Source organism: Ovis aries, chromosome X (genome assembly GCF_016772045.2).
Source record: "Ovis aries strain OAR_USU_Benz2616 breed Rambouillet chromosome X, ARS-UI_Ramb_v3.0, whole genome shotgun sequence".
Classification (NCBI taxonomy): domain Eukaryota; kingdom Metazoa; phylum Chordata; class Mammalia; order Artiodactyla; family Bovidae; genus Ovis; species Ovis aries.
In genome coordinates this window covers 35,975,849-35,989,386 of record NC_056080.1, presented here as the reverse complement: position 1 = coordinate 35,989,386, position 13,538 = coordinate 35,975,849, and the positions used below count along the sequence as shown (strand labels likewise).

Sequence of the window (13,538 nt, the reverse complement as noted above, 5' to 3'; positions counted from 1 at the left end):
GTTGATCATCTGTCTTATAAAGTGGTCCACAGGGGGCTATTGATGCCAAGGTGGCCTAGACTCCCTCAAAGTGATCAAGGAAGGCTCTGAAAATGTTAGTGGATTATAATGACAAGATGTTGGGGAAGCATCCTGAAAACAGCCCTTCATAAATGTATGCGTTCTAATTTGGGAGATTTCTCAAAAATCTGAAATGGCTTGCTCTCAGAATATCCAAAAGCTTGTGCAGGACACTATTTGAGGCATTCAAATATTTCTCTGCACATCCAACAATATTGATGAAAACTCTTTTAACCATTTCTGGAGTTTTCTTTGGGGATTGAGGAAGAGATAGTGCTTGTATTTGTATTAGATGTTTTCTTTTCCCTAGATTATTGCCATCCCCATGGGAATATAATTCCCAGGGTGCATGTACTTGAGTTTATTTGCTGTATAAATGCATTTTTATATCCTTTTGGTTGTCTAAGCTGTATTTCTCTATAAATACAGGTTGTGATTCTATTCACAGAACAGGTGTAGAGGTATGTACATTGTAAAGGAAATGAATTCCTATATTTTATTTACATTATTGATCTGAAACTTGAAAACTGTAACTTAGAAATGACTTGATCCCAAGTCACCTTCATGTGATGAGATTCAAATACACTGAAGCTGTAGAATTTTATAGCTAAAGACATATTAGAGATGGTTTACTTCAGTTTCCTCATATTGAATATAGGAGACTTAAGTCAGATAAGTCCATGGCTTGCTCCTGATTCCTCAGTTAATGCAAATATCCTGGAATTAGAATATCAGTTTCCAGATTGCCAGCACTGCATTCTTTCCTTTGCTCTACTGTGGCTACTCCTATATGCCTACCTTTCCATTAAATATAATCATAAAATTAGAGGCTTTGAGGGACCCTCAAGGATCATTTAGTGCCTTTGTTCTCTGAGTGGATAGAACTATTGTGTTCTGCCCAGATTTTAAACTATTAATTTCTGGAGAAACTGACATATGGTAAATTAGAGTATTCTTCAAATGTCATCCACAAATTCTCATCTTTCTCTTTAAATAAATGAAAGTGAGTTTCATTCCTAAGTGGGATATTATTGTATCTTGGCACAAGCATTCTTTTGTATTACAGAAAAATACAATGGAAAATGGGATATAATTTGTCAGCAACATATCCATTCTAAAATTTAAAAGAAGAAAGAAAACCCTCATTGCTGTCTTTGAAAGAGCAGTCTCATTAAAAGATGCTTATGAATTGTCTCAGTTGCCAAGGATTCACTTAATCCTACTGAGTCATTATGTGGTACAAGTTTTCTTTTTTTTTTTTCTCCCCCTCCCTGGGATTTTTGCTGTGAAAATCAGCCTAGATATAATTCTAAAAAAAAAAAACAAAACAAAACAAAACAAAACAAAACAAACAAACAAGGAAAGAAACTGGCTACTCAGTGATCTGGTGCCCTGGTGCCATCACTTCCCAATATTCTGTAAGTCAACTAACAAATATCAGGCTTCCCCAGTAGCTCAGCAGTAAAGAATCTGCCTCCCAATGCAGAAGACATGGGTTTGATCACTGAGTCAAGAGGATCCCTTGGAGGAGGATATGGCAACCCACTTCAGTATTCTTGCCTGGGAAATCCCATGGACAGAGGAGCCTGGCAGGCTACAGTCCACAGGGTTGCAAAGAGTTGGACATGAATGAAGCGCACAGCACGCGTAACTGATAAAAGCACCAGAAGCAATTTTACTTATAAAATCAGTCATTCACCAGGTAACCCCAAGGTCCACTGGAATTAAATTTGGTCCGTTGTACATTGGTGGCATTGCTACATTATTCAAGGATCTACCAAGAGTAACTCCATATGGAATACTGTATAACAAATTACTTCTGCAAATTGGGCCTTGCACTCTACTATCATGCTGTCTTGGGCCACCCTACCTTACATCTTTGAGGGGTTTTACAAACAGAGTGCCTGGGTCCCAATCCCTGCTCTGTCACATGCTAACTGGGCAACTTCAAATTCTCAGTTTCCTTATCTGTAAGATAGGAATAAGAATCCTTAGTTCATAAAGTTTTAATGAAGGTCAAATAAAATAATACTTGAAAAATACTTGAGAAAACTGTTCAGAGTATATGATGTGGAATTGGAAATGTTTAAGCACTGAATATTGATTTAGTTTGTTAGAACAAAAGCATAAACTAATGATTTTGATAATATTTAACAAGAAAATGTTAGAGGAAATAATTGGTTTTGATACAAGTGCTTCTGGGAATGCAGAATACAGGGCCCTCTGTTAATACTTATTGGAAAGATAATAGAGAAGGCTGGCAAACATTTGCAAAACAATTATTGTTAAAGCACAAGGTATAAACAACATTAGACATGTGCCAATTCAATATACACGTTCTTTATCTTGTCATCATAAAATTGACTTTTGGCCAAGTTTCTTGCAAATGGAAGAATCTCTCTTGTAACATTCTGTTTTCTTTTGCAGAGTTTTATTTTTATCCCTAGTATAATATAAGCTTTAACCTGAAGACTTTAATTACAAGGGGCTTCTCGTATCTGTTTTCTATAGAAAATGTCATCTGTTGAGTATGTATGACAGAAAATTGAATTTACTCAACAAAATTGTAAAGTACACACTAGCCCTCTGATGTTTAGTTCAGTATCTATGTGTGTCCTTGGTAAATGTGGTAACACATCTGCTACATAGGTGATGTAAATTTATCTGTCCACGAGAAAGCTTTCAAAGGTTAAATTTCTCCTTTGAGGGCCTGTTTGCAGAAAGACATCTATGACACTAACACATTCATCTCAACACAAAATAGAGATTCTTTTTTCTACCACGAATGGTAAGTACAAAGCCAACGTTGACTGTGGCCCAATTATACTGTCTTTACTTGCTCTTTCTCCCACCATTTGACACCTGCTCTACGGCTGACAGAATAACAAGAGCTGAGTCACCAGGACTCAGAACTGAGTTAACATTCCTGCTGGAACCTGGGTTTTATCTTAATCCTTGTCCTTACCTTCCTATAGATATTGAGTCTCCCACTCCCCTTAGATTTGGGGGCCATATATACTCTTGCTACTCTCTTACTAAGTGCTGGTGTCCTGATCAGAAACCCAAGCTCGAGGCTGGTGTCCGTCACCTGCTGAGAGTTCTCCGAGTTCCACTGTCTGCTAGGCTGTCTGCATCTCTAAAGAAGATTTTCCCCAAGACTCCCTGGGCACTTGCCAATCAAAGAAATGACAACCAAACACCAGCTATTGTTAGATTGTGCCTTGATCACATCCCACAGTGAATAATAGTAAATGTAAAATCCTGCAGTTTGAATTAGGGTTCTGGTGTGGCTTTTCCCTTTGAGTGTAAGGCTTATCCTAGGTAATGGCATCAAGACAGAGGCTGTCAGGTTAGTAACTGGTTAGCCCTGGGAACAGAAAGGTAAAGAGAATTTCAAGTGGAGAGGAAATTTCTACACTCTCTGTTTTTAACAATGTTGAACTTTATCTGAACCTTGTGCTCCTGATGGTTAAAGAAATCTCTCCCATTTATATTCAAGGAAATGCTTCACAACAGAGAAATACACATCCCCAAATGACTTAGAAAAGACTCACAACATTCCCTGAGATTCCCTTTATTTTTCTAAGACAAGTACAGACTCAGACTTTCCAGATTCTTATTCTTCATCTCATAAAAGATGAACTAAACTAGGACTTCCCTCATGGTTCAGTGGCTAAGACTCTGCACTCCCAATGCAGGGGGCCTGGGTTTGATCCCTGATCAGGGAACTAGATCCCATATGCTGCAGCTAAGACCCAGTGCAGCCAAATATATAAACATTAAAGAAAGAAAAAGAAAAAGATGAGCTAAACTGATTTTTCCTACTAATTAGAATAAAATGCTTGTTAACGAGACTTGGGTTAAGCTTCTCTACTTCCCCAGGTCCCTGAACTTTAACCCATCCTCAGCTTGAGCTAACATACAACCCCCTCCTGTGTACAGAATAGCTTCAAGGTAAAATATTCTCTGGTCCAATGCCCAATTTCCTTTTTCATGAAACTTCCCCACTCCTCTTTATTTCTAGCCTTGTTTGTGTGCGTGCTAAGTTCCTTCATTTGTGTCTGACTCTTTGCGACCCTATGAACTTCAGTCTGCTAGGCTCCTCTGTCCATGGAATTTCCCAGGCAAGAATACTGGAGTAGATTGCCATTTCCTCCTGCAGGGGATCTTCCTGACCCAGGGATCGAATTTGAGTCTCTTACATCTCCTGCACTGGCAAGCAGGTTCTTTACCAATAATGCCACCTGGGGAGCCCTTGGTTATTCATCATCATAAAAGAAAAACCCTGTGTGCTTAAGCCTTGAGAGGCTTCTAGAGCTCACGATGAACACATTCTCCCTATTGCAATAGTCTATTCCCTTTTGCATGATCCCTTTCTTTATTTGAGTGTATTCCAGATCAAGAAATCACCTTAGTATAGGTTTTTCATTTGACTCTTTATTGGTTTGCCTTTTGGATGGGGAGGTGGGCATGAAGGGTGCATAGGGCGTGGTTGGAAAAATAATGGAAGACAGAAGCAATGGAGGAAATTCGCAGGTCTGGTGTGTATGTTTTCATAGACAATCCTCCACTTATGGGAATGAGAGGTGAAGAGAGAGCAGAGTCAAAAGAAGGTGTTCCAGAGATTGAGGTAGAAGCTGGCTGTGGATCTCTTAGTTACAGATGGGGTTCTGAACTCAGATATGTAACTGTCAGGGCAATTGCACCCCTGGAGGTAGGGGCTGCCTGCAAACACATCCCCTTCTCATCATTCCTTCCCTGTAGAGCTCACGTGTAAATCTTCTCCAGGCTGACTTGCTGGGCAAAAATATTTCCTATCAAATCAGCAGTAGCCAGAGGAGAGAAAAGGCAATGAATTTTAGAAGAAGCTGATGAAGGAAATTTCAGCAAAGGTCAGAGGTGTACCTAAGGACTGTTTTTAAAAAAATTCCAGTGACTCCTCGAATTTATAGTAGTATTTTGAAATTTAGTTTTATCTGTTCCTTTTCACCTATTGGGGAGAATCTTATCTGAATAGACCATTTTCTATGAACACTATAATCACATTCTATTATTATCATTCCTTTGACTATGTTCACATTGTAAAGACTTGACTTTGACAGTGCACTGACAGTGCCCCAGGCACTGCCCGTGTGTCCTATTCAATCTTCACAGTAAATGAAGCATCAGGGAGACATGATTATTTCCTTTTACAGATGAGGAAACTGAGACTCAGAAAAGTTAATTGCAGGAGATTCTGGAGCTAGAAGGCAATGGAGCAGAAACTTAATCTTCTAGGTAATTATACCTGACTCAAAATATCCTTCTCTTTCTGTTATACCATAATGCTTCACCATATATCTAAATATATTCTCATTTTTAGTTTACACAAAAGATCTAATTTTTTTTTCTCCTTCTCCATATCTACATAAATACTAGTAGTTTAAAGCCATGTGTTACTTAACCATTTTAGGAAGACTATTCACATACTTTGTTTCACTAGTATTTCTTACCAGCTCAGTGAAATAGACCAAATCATATTATTTTCTCCATTATAGGTTAATTATTTGAAATTCAAACTGAATAAGAAACTTTTCTAAAGTGAAAGAGCACCTAAAATGGCAGCATCTAGACCTGTATTACCTGGGAAGATGGTAAAACTATTGTCATTTTTTAAAATTTACTCTTTAATTTTTTTTAAATGGAGGATAACTAATTTACAATATTGTGGTTTCTGCCATACATCAACATGAATCATCCACAGGTATACATATATTCCCTCCCTCCTGAACCCCACTCCCATCTCCCACCCCATCCCACCATTCTAGGTCATCACCGAACCCTGGGTTGAGCTCCCTATGTCACAGAGCAAATTTCCTCTTAGTATCTACTTTACATATGGTAATGATGCCAAAGAATGCTCAAACTACCACATAATTGCACTCATCTCACACACTAGCAAAGTATTGCTCAAAATTCTCCACGCCAGACTTCAGCAATACATGAACCGTGAGCTTCCAGATGTTCAAGCTGGTTTTAGAAAAGGCAAACGAACCAGAGATCAAATTGGCAACATCTGCTGGATCATCGAAAAAACAAGAGTTTCAGAAAAACATCTATTTCTGCTTTGTTGAATATGCTAAAGCCTTTGACTGTGTGGATCACAATAAACTGTGGAAAATTCTGAAAGAGATGGGAATATCAGACCACCTGACCTGCCTTTTGAGAAATGTGTATGCAGGTCAGGAAGCAACAGTTAGAACTGGACATGGAACAACAGACTGGTTCCAAATAGGAAAAGGAGTACGTCAAGGCTGTATATTGTCACCCTGCTTATTGAACTTATATGCACAGTACATCATGAGAAAGGTTGGGCTGGATAAGCACAAGCTGGAATCAAGATTGCTGGGAGAAATATCAATAACCTTAGATATGCAGATGACACCACCCTTATGATAGAAAGTGAAGAAGAACTAAAGAGCCTCTTGATGAAAGTGAAAGTGAAGTCACTCAGTCGTGTCCTACTCTTTGTGACCCCATGGACTATAGCCTACCAAGCTCCTCTGTCCATGGGATTTTCCAGGCAATAGTACTGGAGTGGATTGCCATTTCCTTCTCCAGGGGATCTTCCCGACCCAGGGATCAAACCCAGGTCTCCCACATTGTAGACAGACACTTTACTGTCTGAGCCACCAGGGAAGTCAAAGAGGAGAGTGAAAATGTTGGCTTAAAGCTCAACATTCAGAAAACTAAGATCATGGCATCCGGTCCCATCACTTCATGGCAAATAGATGAGGAAACAGTGGCTGACTTTCTTTTTTGGGGCTTCAAAATTACTGCAGATGGTGACTATAGCCATGAAATTAAAAGACACTTGCTCCTTGGAAGAAAAGTTATGATCAACCTAGACAGCATATTAAAAAGCAGAGACATTACTTTGCCAACAAAGGTCCATCTAGTCAAGGCTATGGTTTTTCCAGTAGTCATGTATGGATGTGAGAGTTGGGCTATAAAGAAGGCTGAGCACTGAAGAATTTATGCTTTTGAACTGTGGTGTTGGAGAAGACTCTTGAGAGTCCCTTGGACTGCAAGGAGATCCAACTAGTCCATCCTATTGGAGATCAGTCCTGGGTGTTCATTGGAAGGACTGATGTTGAAGCTGAAACTCCAATACTTTGGCCACCTGATGTGAAGAGCTGACTCATTGAAAAAGACCCTGATGCTGGGAAAGATTGAAGGCAGGAAGAGAAGGGGGCGACAGAGGATGAGAGGGCTGGACAGCATCACCAACTCAATGGACATGTTTGGGTAGACTGCGGGAGTTGGTGATGGACAGGGAGGCCTCGTGTGCTGCAGCCCATGGGTCCGCAAAGAGTCGGACACGACTGACTAAACTGAATTGAACCAAATGATGCATATCTTTCCATGCTTTACTCTCAATTCGTCCCGCCCTCTCCTTCCTCCACTGTGTCCACAAGTCTGTTCTCTATGTCTGCATCTCCCTTGCTGCCCTGCAATTAGGTTCATCAGTACCATCTTTCTAGATCCCATACACATGTGTTAACATACAATAGTTGTCTTTCTTTTTCTAACTTACTTGACACTTTATAATAGGCTGTAGTTTGAGTTTGTCTTCATTTTTAAATAAACTTTATTGTGAAATGTAACAAATACATATGAAGTACATAAAACATCAAAGTATAGTTTCAGGGAACACTGGAAGTGGACATCTGTATAATTATTCCTTTTACCTATTCATCACGACCCCTCCCTCATGCTCCCAAATTCCCTACTGGAATAAAGCCTTTCCTGAGTTTTATGGCAATAAATTGCTTTGTTTGTTGCTATAAAAATGAAGCTTGTCAAACTTTGCGGTCAATACTTGAAGTATTCTATGTGTGAGTGAAAATTATGTTCATCATGTTATTGGGTGAAGGAATGCACATGTGTGCACACACACACAACCATTAAGCTATGTTTGTTAATGGTATTCCAATCTTCTATACTCTGATTTTTTGTGTGATAATTACCAAAAGAGGTGTATATTAAAATATCCCACAGTGATTGCTGAGTTTATCCATTTCTCATTATAATTTTGCATCTTTTACATCTATCTGCCCATATATCTAATTTTTAAAATTTTCTCAGTGAATTAGGTTTTCATCTTTATGGACTGACTCTGTTTATCTCCTGTAAATTTTTTTGGCCTTAGCTAATTTACAGTAGGGTCAGTTCATAACCATGTGTCCTTGATTTTTTTTTTTTGATTTTCCCTTTTATTCCCACTCTGCTCAGAATCAAGATGACTTTTCTGCACTCTCTGGGTATGAACTTAATTCTGGTTTACTTTAACACTAAGGTTGCAACCCTCTGGGATCCTGGACTTTCCTGCTTGGTCAGGTCCTGGGTCCTTATTTCTGTATCCCTCCATTTTCCCTTCCCTTGAGGGGAAGCAGAGTACATTATCCCAAAATGTCCCACTTTGGAAGGGGTACTGTTTGGCGCTGAAGACAATTGAGATCCAGCAAACTCATGCAAAATTGTTTATTTTTCCCTTAATTGCCAAAAAGAATAACCTCAGATATGCAGATGACACCACCCTTATGGCAGAAAGCCAAGAGGACTAAAGAGTCTCTTGATGAAAGTGAAAAAGGAGAGAGAAACAGCCGGCTTAAAACTCAACATTTAAAAAACTAAGATCATGGCATCTGGTCCCATTATTTTTCTGGGCTCCAAAATCACTGCAGCCATGAAATTGAGACACTTGCTCCTTGAAAGAAAAGCTATAACAAACCTAGACAGCATATTAAAAAGAAGAGACATTACTTTGCCAACAAAGGTCTGCATAGTCAAACCTATGGGTTTTCCAATAGTCACATATGGATGCAAGAGTTGGACCATAAAGAAGGCTAAGCACCGAAGAATTGATGCTTTTGAACTGTAGTGTTGGAGAAGACTTGAGAGTCCCTTGGACTGCGAGGAGATCCAACCAGTCAATCCTAAAGAAAATCAATCCTGAATATTCATTGGAAGGACTAATGCTGAAGCTCCAATATTTTTGGTCATCTGATGTGAAGAGCTGACTCATTAGAAAAGACCCTGATGCTGAAAAAGATTGAAGGCAAGAGGAGAAGGGGACAACAGAGGATACCATCACTAACTGGTTGGATGTTTGGATGGCATCACCAACTTGATGCACATGAGTTGGAGCAAGTTCCAAGAGATGGTGATGGACAGGGAAGCCTGGCGTTCTGCAGTCCATGGGGTCACAAAGAGCTGGACAGGACTGAGCAACTGAACAACTGGGAAGAGAGCCATTAGCAGCAACAAATTTTTACATAAGAAAGGCTTTTCTACAAGGCAAGGCAAACATTTGTTTAACAAATACTTGCTCTTCCCACCTTCCTATGAAGTGTCTTCCTCCCCTTTGAAGCTCTGGACCCCTACCCTCCTCTCCTAAGCTTGAAAAGAATCGAAAGTGAAAATCGCACAGTCATGTCCAACTCTTTGGGACCCCACAGACTACACAGTCCATGGAATTCTCCAGGCCAGAATACTGGAGTGGATATAGTGTTTCCCTTCTCTAGGGGATCTTCCCAACCTAGTGATCGAACCCAGGTTTCCCACATTGCAGGTAGATTCTTTACCAGCTGAGCCACAAGGGAAGCCCCCATCCTAAGTTTAGGATGGCATATAGGCCTCAATGTCCTGACTGCGGTTTGAGCGTTCATGTCTTTGTGAGGCTCCTGCGTGCATGCAATTAAGTTTGGTTTTCTCTCCTGTTTAACTAGTTTATGTCAATTTAATTATTAGACCACTCAACATAACTGGAAGGGAAGAAGGGAAAAACAATCAAGTTGTAATCCCTCATCCCTACTCAAGCCAGAGAATCTAACTCACCAAACAAAGGAAGCTCAAAGTCTTTGGACGTGAGGGAGAGGGAGGTGAGATTGTGTGTTCTTTTTTCTGTTAAGCTACTTGGGTTCTCATTTTAGCATAAAACTTTGACCTGGGCTTCTTTCATAGTCTTGCTCTCTGATGCTGTTAAAGTGTTATTTAAGACTTTTATACAAAGTTTTGAGCTGTTTCCAGTGGAAGAATTCATCTAAATAATTTAGCCTACCATTACCAGACTAAAATTCAACAGGTATAGTATTTCAGCATGCAACGAACAAACAAAAATGCCTGCTTTTCCATGGAATTTTAAGAATTCAGAAAAAATGTTCTGGACATTCAAAGATTTTGATTATAAGAGGTGGGCTCTTTGTGTTATGCCCAAGTCTCGAAATCTCCCAATGACCACCAGGGAGTCGACATCCGATGAAAAAGCAAGAGAGTTTTTATTACCAAGCTCGAGCTGGGGCTCCCACCGATACCGACGCAGCAGCTATAGGGAGGAGCCCTGAGCTCTGGGTTACATTGCTTATATAGGGTATTATCCCGCGAAAAATTCAAAAAACGGGAGTCTCTCGGTCTGATTGGTCACCTTCTGGTGAAGGGTTAGGTGTTGAGTTCTGATTGGTTCTCCTTTCCTGGGCTTGACTTGAACTTCCCGGGCTGGCCAAGGGTTCTGATTGATTCGCAGGTGGTGGGGTGAGGTCAGGGGATTTCCAAAGGCTCTTTTCCCGGAACCTTACAAAATGGAGTAGCTTTGATTCTTCATTTGTACTGAGGAAATAATTAGAAACAAGATTTCATGTCAACTCAGATAACCTCTCCACAAAACTACAAGAGAAAGAGAACAGTTTTATTATTAAATAAGCAATAAGTCAGACGGCACTGTGCATCACAGAGATAAGCTCAAGTGATTATAAAGACAGAAATCTCACCATCTTATATAGCCCATCAGATATAGGCATTACATAAATGTCGTTAGGGTAAATGATAACTAATCCCCAAGAAATAGGACATGTAGTGCCAGTTTATACATAAAATTTATCCTTAATTTACTTGGTAATTGAGGTGGCCATCTGTATTAGCTGATTGCTTTTATCCAAATAAATAATAGAACTCATATCTATATAACAGGTAAGTATCATTATAAGTTGGCATCAAGTGCCTAGGCCAAACTCTCAGGGAGTCTAGAAGATGGGGTGATATCTTTCTTAATGTTTCTATTTCAATGAAATGTCTGTAGGCCTTTAAAAAATATCTTTCTGGGTTGTAAAATTGGCAGGAGGGTTATTTAGGTTTTCAAAAGCCTTATATACATCTTGAAGAGCAGAAAAAAAAATATATATATATAAGTTTTCTAAAGGATATCTTTTAAGAAAAGGCGTTGGAAAGTTTCTTTCCTTTTTTATACCACGGAAAATTATTTTTTTCCTTATTTTGGGTGTGTCTACTGTAACATTTGAAAAAAAGAATTTTTTCCTGGTTTCTAAAATATCTGCTTTAAACACAGACAGGTAAGCCCCAAAGCACTGAACAGTAGGTTCGGAAGAATCCATAATGTTGAAAGAGTTGGTCTTTCCTATCCTAGGAATATAACTCCTTGGAAAAGAAGACCACTGGGAAAGGAGTGTCACTGCTGTAGGTCCAAAAGATGCCACTAGATGGAGCCAGAGTTCCCAATTTGAGATGAAATAGGATCTCAGACATGATTGATTCCTTTTGGTACTTAGAACTCCAAGAGTGCAACATGCCAGCATCTACAGCCTCAGAGTAGAAATGGCCATAGGGCATGTGTAATTGTGGAGAAATTCTGACACTCCCAAGTTGCACTCCCAAGCTTCTTGCAGTCTAGGATGGTTATCTGAGAATATTGAAGGTTTTAAACCACAAAAGATTTCTGGTAAACCTAAAAGGTATATGGAGATAGTCTGAGGAACACTCAGTGGGTGTGAAGGGACTCAGTATTTTAGATGAGGAACATGATGCTCCTTGTAGCTCTGGTATCGGACAGCATGTCTTCAGGGACTTAATGACAAATTCAAAAAGCATCTTGGCAGAGGCCATAGAGTGCAGGAAGTGATGGGGACAAAATATAAAACCTAATATGATGATATAAAGGATCCTATTGTAGGAGAGAAAAAAAAATGTTTTCCTTCTATTCTAGGTTCTTGGCTGAGACCCCCTATAATAAAGGACAGATTAACAGGAAAAAAAAACAAATATAAGTTTAATAACGTGTATACCTTCTTTACATGGGAGATGCACAGGAAAACTGGATGCTATTGCAGTGAAGAGGAAAAAAAGAGGAATGAGTTCCTCTCTTTCCCTTTCCTGAGAATGAAGAAGATAAAGAGAACAGTGAGCAGGCTGAACATTCCTAGTTTTTTACTTTAACTGCTCCCAACTTTGCATGTCTGAAACTGTTTGCTTTTCTGCCCCCTAACTCTGCAGGAGCTACACTTCACATTCTTTCCTTGACTCTATGCTAAATACATCCCTTATATGCCGTTTCCCCTTACAACCACCATTTCCCTTGTAGTTACATATCAGAAAGAAGGCCGAAGAGACACCCAACTGCCAGACTCAATCATTGCGTCAGGGACGCCAGTTTATGACTGCATTTGAAACAATGCAAGAGGAAGAAATCAAGATTCTGTCAACTTGGCTCCTCATCACCGACTCCTGACTGCAAGCCTTTGCCTTATATAAGCCCCTAGACGGCTCATGGCACCGTTCTTGGGGCTTGAGCCTACTGTGTTCCCCTCTCTGCTGGCTGAGAATTAAAGTCACCTTTCTATTTCCTCCACACTCTGTCTCCATATTCTTTGATTCAGCTCTGGTGGGCAGAGAAGGCCAAGATTTTGGCCAGCAATAGTATCTCCCTCAAAAGGTTCAAGCTAGCACCTTAAATATCATCTCCAGCAAAAGGCAAAGAAAGACACTGTGGAGGAGCGGTAGGGGAGCCATTTATGAGAGGTTTTCAGGAAAAGCACAAAGAACAAGGGTAAAGTTGTTCTGCAGATGGAAGTCATTGTCTTCTCCACTGATAAAGAGTTTCTAGGAATTTAGAGTCATTTATATGGTGCAGAGTGAGATATTTTTACAAATGGAGACTTTCTTTATAAATGTCAATGTTTCTCACAGAAGTGACAACTTACACTTAAATTTCACAACTTTTCCAGTGTCTGCTTTCTTGAAAATAACCAGCTTAAAATGTCCTTATACCAAAGAGACATCTGTTGGGGGTGGCAAGTTCTGCTCTGCTATACCATCATCCACAGCATAAGTATACCAGAGGAAAAAAGATGATGAGGGTTAAAATCCATAATTTCCTCTCTAAATACTATGGACAGAAAGTTAGAAGTAGCCGAGTTTATCATAAATGTTCAGGCTTGTTTTCCTTCCTTTGCAAATCGGGAAATGGAAAATAAAGTGTGCCAAAATACAATCCAAATTATCTAAGTGTACACCAGACTTGATGATTTTAGTATTTGTAGTACCTAAGGGAGGCCTGGTTTGCATTTCCAAAGAATTTTTGTGCAACATACGCCTGCCTTAAGGACTAATACTAATGGATGGGAAGGGGTGTGAGTTAGCTTGAGGCC

The 13,538-nt window shown here is 39.6% G+C and overlaps 1 long non-coding RNA gene across 1 annotated transcript; it reads right to left on the bottom strand.

Moving 5' to 3' along the window:
- Positions 1–10,355: 10,355 nt before the first annotated feature.
- Positions 10,356–12,586, bottom strand: LOC132658849 (uncharacterized). Its single transcript, XR_009598927.1, has 2 exons — positions 12,177–12,586; positions 10,356–10,707 (listed from the first exon to the last, which is right to left on the bottom strand). It is a non-coding gene; the product is annotated as an uncharacterized LOC132658849 (long non-coding RNA).
- Positions 12,587–13,538: the final 952 nt, after the last annotated feature.